This window comes from Anabas testudineus, chromosome 18 (genome assembly GCF_900324465.2).
Source record: "Anabas testudineus chromosome 18, fAnaTes1.2, whole genome shotgun sequence".
Classification (NCBI taxonomy): Eukaryota; Metazoa; Chordata; class Actinopteri; order Anabantiformes; family Anabantidae; genus Anabas; species Anabas testudineus.
This window is the reverse complement of record NC_046627.1, coordinates 3,591,284-3,604,661: the sequence shown is the minus strand read 5'-3', so window position 1 is coordinate 3,604,661 and position 13,378 is coordinate 3,591,284. Positions and strand designations below refer to the sequence as shown.

The 13,378-nt window shown below is 40.5% G+C and overlaps 1 protein-coding gene and 1 long non-coding RNA gene across 2 annotated transcripts in view; both read right to left on the bottom strand.

The window, feature by feature from the left end:
• Nucleotides 1-2,565, bottom strand: part of LOC113168136 (NACHT, LRR and PYD domains-containing protein 3-like) — a 41,080-nt gene extending 38,515 nt beyond the window's left edge. The window contains exon 1 of the mRNA XM_033326639.1: nucleotides 2,382-2,565. The gene's annotated coding sequence lies outside the window, so the exon portion shown is untranslated. The remainder of the gene's footprint in view (nucleotides 1-2,381) is intronic.
• Nucleotides 2,566-2,874: 309 nt separating this feature from the next.
• LOC113168187 lies at nucleotides 2,875-9,142 on the bottom strand. The gene is made up of 3 exons (XR_003299364.2): nucleotides 9,014-9,142; nucleotides 7,104-7,410; nucleotides 2,875-4,013 (listed from the first exon to the last, which is right to left on the bottom strand). It is a non-coding gene; the product is annotated as an uncharacterized LOC113168187 (long non-coding RNA).
• Nucleotides 9,143-13,378: the final 4,236 nt, after the last annotated feature.

Genomic DNA, 13,378 nt, shown 5'->3' with positions numbered 1-13,378 from the left:
TTGCCTCATCCACGCCAACGCTAATACAACTGCACACACTTCCACTAAATATACAATTAAATCATTCAATGTTCTTTTGAACATGTCAGTTTTATGACTCGACACTGTAACTGTAGCACAGGTTCTGTTCTGTCAGACCTGGGATCCTTAGATCCATCTGTTTAGACTTGGGTGAACCCAGGGTACCTTGATCATCTCCCTCATTTCCCTTTCCTGTTTTATCCCCAATAGTTCCAAATCTACAACTGGACTCTCCAACCTCCATAGTGGAATTACAGGCCAAATCACAGTTGGACAAAAAACCCTCTCCAGGACTTCCATGTCTCTTGCTGCCTCAATTCCCACTCGTGCAAAGCGGCATTTCCCCTAGTTCCACCTGCACAGCACACACAGGATGTTCTAGTTGCACCGGTACATAGTCTTAGTGCTCTGGATGGAACAACATCAAGAACTTTTAATCTGGTTTTAGCTGCTGAAACATAAACAATACTCCCATAATCTAAACGAGACCTTGTCAAAGCTTTATAAATGTACCTCAGTGACAGAAAATCTGCTCCCCATTCCAGCCCTACCCCATTTTCCTCCTCATCACATTCAGTACTTTCCTACAGCTGTTTACTACATACAAAAGTATTCTCCAGATAATATGTCAGTTATCATTCTCATCATATCATTCAAGTCTCCCCCCACTTTCTTTATCATTTTCCAGACTCCCCCTACCTGAGTTGTCTTTTTGTCTTCCTTATTGTTCTTCTCACTCCTGCCTGGGCCTTTTTATATTCTATCACTGCTGAAAGTTATTACTTTTCAACTTCCTAAAAGCTTTATTCCTCTCTGTAATTGCACCCCTAAACTCCTCATTCCACCTCAACACTGTTTTTACCCTACATCTACCTTTGCTCCTAGGGAGGGCTAGATAGCTGGCTGATACCTTCTCTTACGCTTTTATCAAACCTCTGTAGATCCCCATCTTCTTCTATCATACTTACTAACTTCCCTAAATAACTCCCATGTCGCTTTCTTAAACACCCACCTCCCTCCTCCATCCTCATTTGATACCGTCATTTGCCCGTTAACTTTACAGAATGGCTTCCTGGTCTCTGCTCTGATAAAATAGCCTCAATCAGTAAAATGTTAGTTTGATCCTCAACATCATCACTCAGATTGTTAATTTCCACTTCATTAAATCAAATCTGTTCCTTCCAGCTACATCTAAACTCTTTTTAGACATATGTAATATTGCTGGTTTCATCAATCATTCAGAAACTTCAACATTTTATTTGATCAGATATGACAAAGGTTCAGTTCTATTAGTTTTAAATTATGTTGTTACTGGAACTAGAGATGAAACAGTATGTCTATTAGTCTTTTATTCAGTTAGCACTTTATTATCAGCTCTTATGTAAACAGGATCATCCATCACCCTGGTGCTGACCAGATGTCTGAATTAATGAAACCTGGTTTCTCTCCACACTCTTTATTCAGGTTGATTAGAATTACTGTTCAATCCAACAGATATAACGCATAACACCAATCTGTAGTACAGGCTTCTTGTCAGTAGGGTTTAGATACCGCACAGTATTTCTCAGTAGGGGAATTTATTAACTCGAGGTAGTTGAACACATAATAAAAATTTTAACGGTAATAACCTACTAACACAGGACATTTTATCATGATTTTCTGTGAAGCCAGTATCTGTTTCCTTGCTAACTGGAACCAGCTTACATTTATCATTTTATTTTTCATTTGCAGAGGTTCCGATCAGCAGGAAACTTGGCAGAAGTTGGTCTATCCAAACCTCTACAGACTTACTGTGGACTTTTGTGTTTCCCAGCATCATCTGTGCCCTGCAAACGTGTTTTATCCAAAGTCGGAGATTTTCAAGAGAGTATAAAATGATATTACAAACATCTGTCTGTCTTACAGTCTTTGAACAGCTGAGGGGTCAGGGTGTGACTCCATGAAGCTTCATCTCTCATGTCTGATGATTCTGGACACTAGGTGTCTAGATGTCACAGTTTAGCTGTAGACTTCAGCACATTATTATATTTATATATGTAGTGTTCGGTTTAATGTAGAAAATGTAGACAAGCCTTTGCTAATTTCTACTAACTGAGTAATCAGAGTGATGTTTGTTCACAGCTACGAACCAGACTCAGACTGGTTAGTACAGAGTGGACTGAGATACTTGTTAATGAGCTTTTAACACGTTTTAAATCATCTCTGCTTGTCTTTTAAGTAAACCACTAATTATAATTAACCACAGTCTTCATGTTTCTGTTCACTCTCAGACACAAACTTTGCTAAAATGGCGTCTTTGAACACAACTTCCTACAGTCACCGACAGAAGTTTATAAGAAACGAAACTAAACCAGTCTTACCGTTTTCTACGATCCTCCGTCGTGTCCAGTAGAAATTCCTTTTATAAAATTATTTTTATATTGGATAGTTTAACATCAGTACCGTCATTATCCAGCTCTAATTCAGTGTTAAATCTAGATTATGTCCTTCTTCAACAACGAACTGTGACGACTGTTGAAATCGGACCAAAACTCCAGCGGCTGATTTTTCCCAACATCAGGAAGAAGGCGAGGCTTCTCCCAGTGAACCAGAGTCATGTCATGTTTCCTTCTTGATGTTTGAGCTGTGGAAACTTGAATGTGTCTCTTTCAAGTCTCTGCGTCGTTGTAAAGTCTTTTCCTGTGTCATTATTTCTCATTCTCATCCCAAACAGTAAAAACTTCACACAAACAAACTTTGTTACTTTGGACTCATGATATTTGTTGAACTTATTAACTGTTTTTCACATCAACACAAGACTCAGTAAACTCAGGAACAAGCAAGAACAAAGCTTAAAAACAGTTTTATTGTCTGCAACAAGATTTTCTAAGTTTCATTCACACTATACAATAGAAAAGATTTAAGAAGTGAGTCAGAGTTTTGTCATTTGGTCAGTTAATAATATTTAAAAATGAGTTCTCAGAACTGATGGATGAAGGTGAAATGTCTTCAACTTAAAGTCCAGTTGTTACTGAACAGAAGCGTTTGGGATGTTTCACCTTTGAACAAACAACAAGCTGCTGTTAGTAATAAACACTTTATTTAAATATTAAACATGTTAAGACATAAGTTGAGTTAATAAAAGTCGTATAAAAGCTTTTTTATGATGAAATAAAGAGCTTTAAAAAAACACAAAAACAAAAAAACTCCACATTACAAACCCACAAGTTAAAATATAAAACATTCAGCTTCAGTCATCAGCTTAATCAGTGTTTACAGTTGTTGCTCATTATGTTTTACTACTAAAACTACAGTTTGTTACAGGATAATTAATCAGGTTTGCGGTATAATTAAACTACATCTGGAGTGAGTGAAGGTCGAGGAACAATCAATAAAGATTTAGGAACTATGATCCACCTGAGACATTTTACACCTGCTGTTGTTCACCTGCTTCTTCAGGAGGAGGCTGCTATAAAATCAGCTTCTGACGATTTTCAACGATAATAAAACTGTAAGTGCCTCTGTATTGTATTTATGGTGTCATGAGTTTATGATCTTGTGCAGATTGATTGCTTTTGTTTCAAATGGTTACATGATAATGGAGTTATATTGAAATGTTAATATTACATTATGTAATTTGCTGTAATGTAATACCGATATATAGAGGGAGGTGGAAAAAGTCTGAAGCCAAAGCCAAACAGTCAAAGAGAATCAAAGGTTTACAGACCTCTTTTCATGACAAACGGCCAACAAGGTATTTGTTTATGTACTTTATTTAATGTGTGTGTGTGTGTGTGAACAGTGCTGTGTACTGTTCAAAATACAGTTCTCACGGCGTAACGGCGTGACTAAGAAACGCTCGTTTCAAAGAACCGACCTGTGCCTGTGTTGTCATGGAGAGAGCTACAAAAACCAATAACACAGAAGCCGAGCAGCAACTGACAAACTAGCTGTCAGTCCAACATGTCCATCCTTGTCTCCTCCATCCTTGTCTCCTCCATCCTCATGGTTTCCTGCAGATGAGAAGCAGCAGTGAGTCAGCAGGTGTCAGGTAGGTGATGAGTGAAGAACACAACAGAATCCATTTCCTCTTCAAACTCCTGTCAGACATTATCTACTGCACTTTGATCCCATCACTCATACCAGCTGTTTTCTACAAAGTCTCATCAACACCAACATCTGATCTGGCTTCATCCCCAGGCTTCACTTTCACCTGGTCTAAACAACAACAGAAAAGAAAACTCAGACATAACTAGAAAACAGTTTTAGTCTCATTCATGTACTGTTGTGAAGTTTGGTGTCCATGGTGAACAAAGCTACAGCTGTAACTCTTAATGTGAACACATTTTAAAATGCTCGCCTAAGAAAACAGCCCAGGTTAAAGTTTCCTCTTCTAAGTTTTTTTCTGCATACCAACACTGTGACATACGACCATCATCAATCCCTCCCACCCATTGCACAGTGTGTTGGTTAGACAGAGGAGCACATTCAGCCAAAGACTTATTAACAATAAATGTTCCACAGAGAACCACAGGAGATCCTTTCTACCTGTGACCATCAATCTGTACAATTCCTCCACCCTTACAGAGGAGGTTACAGACAGTATCCATCCATCTTTGACCTTCAGTGAAAGTGAAATGTTCATTTATTTGCTGTGAATCTATATATATTGACCCAATTTCATTTATCCATTTTACATTTATATATATATATTTTTTTTTTTCTGTATTAATGTTATTGTGTATTTATGTTGGTGTGTTGGATCTTTCCAGGTTGTGTTTGCTTTTCTGTTTTGAGAACAATGGTAATGAGGCAAAATAATTTCCCTCTGGGATTAATAAAGTTTTTTGAATCTTTGAATCTTGAATTAAATCTTTAACAGACTATGGTCGACAGTCCACAGTGAGGCTCACCAGCTCAGAGCTGATTTCAGCTCAAACATGTATGGTTGGATTTCAAAACTTAATATTTAGCATGATACAAACAACAGTCATACATACACAGTCATTACCACAAACATGTAGACAGCACACCAAACATCCACCCCCCAGGATAAAAGGCCCAACTACTCTGTCTGGTGTAAATGTCTCAGAGACCTGTTTCATTAAGATGTTGATTTGTTGTGTTATTGTCGTCCTTTTACTACATTTCTATTGTAAATTCAAGATTGCTTAAGTACATGAAATTGTTCAGGATTTAATTTAATACTGCGTCTTATGAAGAAAGAGAGTGATAAAGAGAGAGAGAGAACGAGAAAATAAAAACTCCAAAAACATCTGTATGATGTGTGATCAGTATTTCTTTGGACCAGTGTAGCTACAGTAAGGCTGTAAACAACTCAAGAAAGACTATTACTAAATAACAAGCAGAAAATATTTCTAATTTTGTGATTGACACTATTTTATTCATGTTATTAATTATTATTATTATTATTATTATTATTATTATTATTATTATTATTATTATTATTATTATTATTATTATTATTATTATTATTATTATGTTCCAGTTTTTCTCGAAATCAGCTGCTGAGCAGAGAAAAAAAGTAACTTACAAAAATCTATATTTATGAGGTCGATCAAACTCAAGCTACAGTACTGTATCTCAGTTTCTTAACTCACTTTACTGATGCAGCCACAAATAATTTAAGGTTAAATAACAGCATAACTTGAAGAGACTGAGATGTAGAACAAGCAGCTTTCACACCCTCCTTCCTTCAGTCCCTAACATTCAGCATCTGTCCACCACATGCCCTCAATATCAGCCAAGTCAATCCAACTAAAAATCACTTTAAGTGCAGAGAAAGAGCAGAGATGTGATTGGCTCAGAAGTAAAGTAAACAAGTTTGAAACCTCCAAACAGAAAACTGAGACTGGGAAATGATTCAACTTCCAGTGGGACAATGATGCAAAGCACAGAGTCAAGCATATTTGTCCTGAACGTGGTGGGAGTTGAATTTCCCTGTAGCTTCATTTCCAGAGTTTTTATGAGCTTCATGCCTCTCCACCCAACAAGGTAGCAGCACAAGAAGAATTTATGTTTGTTGTGGGCGAAATCTGTACTTGCTTCTCAAAAGTATCTTGTGTCTGGTGCTGAAATGTCTGTGGCTCGTTCCCAACTATGATGACATATTCATAGTCAAGACTCTGAACCCGGCAACATCAGGTCCTTGAAGTGTGAACACTCTCAAAAATGTGCTGTGTTGCTTTGAACAAGGCCTCGGTTGAGGTCACAGTCAGTATCAGTCCATCCTTGAGCTTCAGTGCTAAAATTAATCCAGCATCCATAAACTGGTCTAAAACAACAAACAAATGGATGTTTACTGGATCACTCCAGTAATAAACTGAGACAAAACATATCAGTCTTCTCCTGAAATCCCTATATGCTGGTATTGTCTTCACACTGAAAGCGTCCTTCATCACCAGGAGATGCAGGGAAGAGTGTGAGGGTGGTATGCAGCGCTCCCCTGTTGTCTTGTCTAGAATCATGTTTTGTTACTCTACTGTGCTATGCAGTGGAAAAACATTAGCACTAAACACAAGCCACACACACTGTAAGTCAGCACAACAGTCCGCTGTTGTGAGACCAGAGTGGTACACACATTTACACCATTTGCTGCATTTCTTCAGTGTGCCAACAAATAAGAATAAGTCACAACTTGCAGACACAGCAACAGTCCATTCCCGTGTTGTCCATTCCCTGTGTTTCCAGGTGTGTTACCTGCAGAGTACGAACAGGTGTCAGGTGGCTGATGACTGAGGATCACAACAGAATCTATTTTCTCTTTTTACAAACTGATGTCAGCTTATAGCTCCTGTACAAATACTGCAACCTCTTAAACATGACAAGGTAGATATGTTGGTGAAGATTCTCATCATCATTCATTCATCCAGGTGAAGTTATCTGTAAGTTGAGTCACGACACCTGGACTACAGACTGATAAGAACTCATAAGAAGGAAGTCCAGTTGTCACGACTCAACGTCCAGATGACAAAGTACAATGGAAAAGAAATGAGAACTTCTGTGATATTATTATTAAGCTGTCTGAAATTAGTGCTATTAAATTTGTTAAGTCATATTCACAGTGAACTGAACACACTCACCTGGTTCTGTAACAGGTGGACGATACCGATGGGTCCAGACTTAATAACAACTCTTTTCTTTCATGTTGTGTCCTGATGAACTCTGCACTCGTACGTTCCAGCATCACTTCTAGTCACGTTCTTCAGGATTAAAGACAGGTTACCATCCTTTATCTGACTGTCTGCCAGCTCCACATGGTCCTTAAAAGACAGATAGGTTTTATCTGACTGTTTGTTCCTGTAGAAGAACACGTATTCAGACTCCAGGTCAGGTCTGCTGACGGCGCTGCTGGAAGTTCAACAAGACGAGCTGTGATGTTCTGCTGACCTGAAAAAGAATCAAGAACAGAAAAGATTAATCTAATTGGGAATGAGAACAGTTCTAATGGCCAGAGAATTAGGAAAGTGTTGTTTCATCAGCTTTTCTAAAGGATTTTTTCCTTCACCAGTGAAATAATTATTCTGTCATCCGCCAATTGTTTTCTATGGTATTTCCTGGATCTTTTGAGTTCCTACTTTTAACAATGTAGGAAGTAGTTGACTACAACACTCAGTGTTTGTTTTGGCTTCACTCTGATGATGGTTTGTTCACTGGAACTTAAAATCAAATCCATTTATTTTTACCTACTGACCCAAAACAAATTGTTTGATCAGTTTATTTATTCAACTATTATATTATACCAGCTAAAATAAAATGAACATCTTCAAATGTCCATGACAAAGTCGATGAAGACATTCAAGAATTTCCACTGCAGCTGCGTAATGAGACTTAATTTTTCAGAGATTCTTGTTACTAATGATAAATGAGTCAGTTCAGAGTTTGTTTACTTGTGACTCATTCAAGAAAAGATGAACTGATGCAGAACAAAGTGCGATCAAAGGAAGTTGTTAGTAGTAGTTGTTAATAACTGTGATAATTCTCATGTTGTCTTTGTAGGTCCTCATGGTAAAGTTCATATATATAAAAGTCACAATAAGACACCTGCACATTTTCCTTTTTACCCATCCTGTGTAAAATGCTGTTTTGTGCCGTCGACACTGTGTCAGGACAAAAGTCAAACAGGTCACTAGAACTTCCAGGTCTTACACATGTAGGAGTTAACATCAGACCTGTCTGTTAAAGACACCACAGATACAGACTGTTCAACTTAACTATGTAGATTCTGGTACCTGGACTCTTTCCTATTTGATTCACTACTCATCCAAAGAGCAAAAGAAAAACTTTGTAATAGCTGATCGTCCACATCAACAAACCACAATGTTGAATTTATTCTGAAGACACAGTTTCCACCATCCACACTCAGCTTCAGTTAATATCCTGCTGTGGTCTCTGGGTGATGTGAAAATAAAAAGAAGTGGAGCAGGTTCAGTTATATAAGTGTTGTAGGACGGACGCTGCTGTTTCCCTGGTGTCTGTCCTAAAAATGTGACCAGTGTTTGGTTGATTTCTCTGAACTAATAACATTTATAAAAACACTATTTTTCTTGTAATACAGTGTTTTACACTCTGGTTGATAGTCAGTTCATTTTCTGAAACATGTTAAGTAAAAGTGTTTCATGCATTCAGTCGTTTGTTTCAGCTAAACTCAGCTGAACATCAGAGCAGTCTGATGTGAACACAGCTGCAACAGGATCTTAAACAAGATGTTAAACAAACAGAATATTAGAGGATGTTAAACAGTGGAAAGAGTCTGTACTGATCTCTAAACAGATCAATGATCTGTTTCTACTAGAACAGTAAAGAAGTAACAACCTGCTCTGAGCTGCAGAACAAAACGTTCACAGCATCAAGTAAAACAGAAACTGACACAGTTAAAGTGAACTCTGTTTGTGGAGCTGAACAGTTAGAGTTCACCTAAAAAAACTAAAACTAAAAACAACTTACTGCATGAAAACACTGTGTTTATGTTAAAACATAAGTTTCAACTCACCGTTAGACTGAAGAAACAACACAGTCAGCAGCACAGAGCAGCAGAGAACAGCTGGAAACATGGTCAAGTAGAAACTACTGAATTATTCTGTTCACATTATCAAACAGAACAAACTGTTCAACAGCACAGATGGAAGAAAAACATCCACAGCTCTGCAGAGGATTTGGTCTGAAGGGAGACCGGGTCTGGTCTCGCCCCTTTGACGTCAGAGATCAGCTGTTGGCTGCAGACACTGTAGGTGGACCTCATACACTACAATAAATAAAATCATGATAATAAATCAAACTAAAAATACCTACCGTATGCTACAGTTTTCATTAGTTTATAGATAAAATAAATAAATAAATGCATGAATAAACGGAGCAGAATTCAGTTTTTGTCGCATCAGAAAATCAGGTTTCTTAAAGGATGAACCACTCAGTAGTTCTCTGATGTCTCAGGATCTGAGAACCGGCCAAAACTTTTGTCATGAATAAAAAAAGACTCCGGATTTCCTTCAGATGTGGACGGTGAACAGACTTGTAAACTGATGAGACGACTCTTGGTCACTAGAGGTCGCTGTAGGACGTGAACCTGTTAATTTTAATATTTTAATAAATTACGTTTGATCACAAATAGTTTTTAAAATATTTTCAGTCTGGCTCAGCAGCTCTTACATCCTCAAGGTTCGTTATATTTCTATTTTTAGACTATTTGTGAATTTGGTTTTCCAGGGAAATCGAAATCAAATCAAATCAAATCAAATCAAATCAATTAAAATTAAATAAACTAATTGTACACGAACAGTAAACACTGAGTCAATGTAATTAATACATGGAAACAACAGACAGAAGAGCCTGAAAGCAGTGAGGGAAGAGAATCAATGATTAACACAAGAAATGCTGAGTCAACAAATCCCGGACAGAGGAATTGAAAAGAAACGTCCTGTTGAACAGAACTGACAAAAGTCGATGTTTCCTCACCTCAAATCTTTAAAAACACAATATTTAACTCATTAAAGTGCAGATGTGTGAACAATATCTCACAGAAACGTTCAACAGAGACCAAAGAACCGTGAAACAAACCTCTGCAGGTGGAAATCTACCGGACACAAGTCACATGTTCAAATCCAACGAGACAGAGATTAAAAGGAGGCAGAGTCCAACCAAGAGGACGTGAACACAGTTCACCTAGAACAGAAACGTGTCTCCGGTAAGTTCGTCCCATTTTTACTACGACTTCTATTCTATTTGATGAAAAACAGAATCTAAATGTGTCTTCTAACCAGTTGATCTAACTAAATAAAGCTTTGTGCAGTCTGACAAATGCTTCTCTCCTGGTCTCAGATTGAATCCATAGAAATCTGCAGTACATAGATTTACCCAGCAGATGTCTCCATGTCTGTTCCACACGGAGTCTCCTAAAGTTCAGGACGGTGAATTGTCTTCGGAGCTACTTTTGCGTTCTCTCTGCTCCATAATGATCTATTGTGAGAGTAGAGCCTGTATCATGCAGTAGATCCCCGCTGGCTGTGTCCACAGAGAGTGGGTTCACCCTCAGCTGTGAGCAGCAAGTATCACTGGAACTCAGAGAGATGGAGACAGTTCATTAACGGAGCTGATCAGCTCTCAACACTGTTATTAGACTGTGACACTGACTGACAGTAGCTGGATCACAGCTGGGATGCTGCTGTCCACTGGGACTGGAGCTGGATTTGTGCTTCACTTGTTATTATTGGATTTGCTCAGTGGGAATAAAAACTATATGAACCACTCAGTAAAGTTTGTTCATGATGGTTACGCAAAGAATATTGACATTACAAATCTAGAATTGTGTAGTAGTTTTAGTTTTTTAGTGGCTGTAGTTGTAACGTGTGTGTTTGAGGTCTTGATGACAGAGGAACTGATTTCAGACTGAGATCCACTTCCTCATTTCTCTTCATAGCTACGAGCACCTGAGTCCAACATTCACTACTGTGACAACAACCACACAGTTCAGCAGGTGAGAGAACAAATCCCCAAAGTGTGTGTAGCTGATACTATGAAGTGTTTGAACCCTGTGAACACTGCTCACTTCCTCCACATGAGTAGTTGAGTTCTATTAGTGTTTGTCTTAGAGGATGGAGATTAAACTGAATTAACTCTTCTTGTCAAAATAAAATGACTCTGTAGATTCAGATGAGCTGATGCTTGATGTTATTTACATTAAATATTTCATCACTGTTCTTTTAGTCACAGAAAAAAAACCCACGTAAACTTTCTTCTGTCTCAGTAGAGAAAGAAAACCACAAACTAAACAGAGGAAGAAGGTGGGCTTTACTCACTGTGACTCACAGAATCACAGAGACGTTGACAATGGAGGAAACACATCTTCAACGTCTGATCTGTAAGTAAAAACCTTTGTGTCTTTTCTTTACAGTGGTCTTGATGATGGCTCGGAGGAGGCTGAGCTCAGCTGTGAAGAAACACAACAAGGTAGAATCTGTTTGCAGGATGCAGGAGACATTTGTGAACTTTGCTCCTCAGGAAACAACAGTCGGTCAGTCGACAACATCCATGTCACGAGGTGGTGACACTTTTAATCTGAATCACTGAGCAGACCTACTAAAGATCTTATGATTTAGGGGACGTGGAGCATTTTACTTGAAGCATCTTTACATGAAAACTGAGCTGAGAGGAGTAAAAAAACTGTCCATCCATCCATCCATCCATTTTCTTCCGCTTATCCGGGGCCGGGTCGCGGGGGGAGCAGCTTTAGCAGAGATGCCCAGACTTCCCTCTCCCTAGACACCTCCTCCAGCTCTTCCGGGGGGACACCGAGGCGTTCCCAGGCCAGCCGAGAGACATAGTCCCTCCAACGTGTCCTGGGTCTTCCCTGGGGCCTCCTCCCGGTGGGACAGGACCGGAAAACCTCCCCTACGAGGCGTCCCGGGGGCATCCGAAACAGATGCCCAAGCCACCTCAACTGGCCCCTCTCGATGCAGAGGAGCAGCGGCTCTACTCCGAGCTCCTCCCGGGTGACTGAGCTCCTCACCCTATCTCTAAGGGTGCGCCCAGCCACTCTGCGGAGGAAACTCATTTCGGCCGCTTGTATCCGCGACCTTGTCCTTTCGGTCATGACCCAAAGCTCATGACCATAGGTGAGGGTAGGAACGTAGACTGACCGGTAAATCGAGAGCTTTGCCTTTCGGCTCAGCTCCTTTTTCACCACGACGGACCGGTACACCGACCGCATTACTGCTGCCGATGCACCAATCCGTCTGTCAATCTCACGCTCCCTATTTCCCTCACTCGTGAACAAGACCCCAAGATACTTAAAATCCTCCACTTGAGGGAGGATCTCCCCCCCAACCTGGAGGGTGCAAGCCACCTTTTTCCGGTTGAGAACCATGGCCTCGGACTTGGAGGTGCTGATTCTCATCCCAGCCCCTTCACACTCGGCTGCAAACCGCCCCAGTGCCTGCTGGAGGTCCCGGTCTGATGAAGCCAACAGGACAACATCATCTGCAAAAAGCAGAGATGAAATCCTGTGATTCCCAAACCGGATTCCCTCCGACCCCTGGCTGCGCCTAGAAATCCTGTCCATAAAGGTAATGAACAGGATCGGTGACAAAGGGCAGCCCTGTCGGAGTCCAAAATGCACCGGGAACAAGTCTGACTTACTACCGGCAATGCGAACCAAGCTCCTACTCCGGTCATACAAGGACCGAATGGCCCTTAACAAAGGGTCCCGAATCCCGTATTCCCGAAGTACCCCCCACAGGATGCCACGAGGGACACGGTCAAACGCCTTCTCCAAGTCTACAAAACACATGTAGACTGGATGGGCGAACTCCCATGAACCCTCGAGCACCCTAGCAAGAGTATGGAGCTGGTCCAGTGTTCCACGGCCAGGACGAAAACCGCATTGTTCCTCCTGGATCCGAGGTTCGACTAGCGGCCTAACTCTCCTCTCCAGCACTCTGGAATAGACTTTCCCAGGGAGGCTGAGGAGTGTGATCCCCCTATAGTTGGAACACACCCTCCGGTCCCCCTTTTTAAAAAGAGGAACCACCACCCCGGTCTGCCAGTCCAGAGGTACTGTCCCTGATCTCCACGCGATGCTGCAAAGGCGTGTCAACCAAGACAGCCCTACAACATCCAGAGACTTAAGGTACTCGGGCGAATTTCATCCACCCCTGGTGCCTTGCCACCGAGGAGCTTACTGACTACCTCGGTGACTTCGACCAGGGAAATGGACGAATCAACCTCCGAGTCCCCAGCCTCTGCTTCCTCAACAGAAGGCGTGACGACGGGGTTGAGGAGATCCTCAAAGTATTCCTTCCACCGTCCTACAACGTCCCCAGTCGAAGTCAGCAACTCCCCACCTCCACTGTAAACAGTGTTG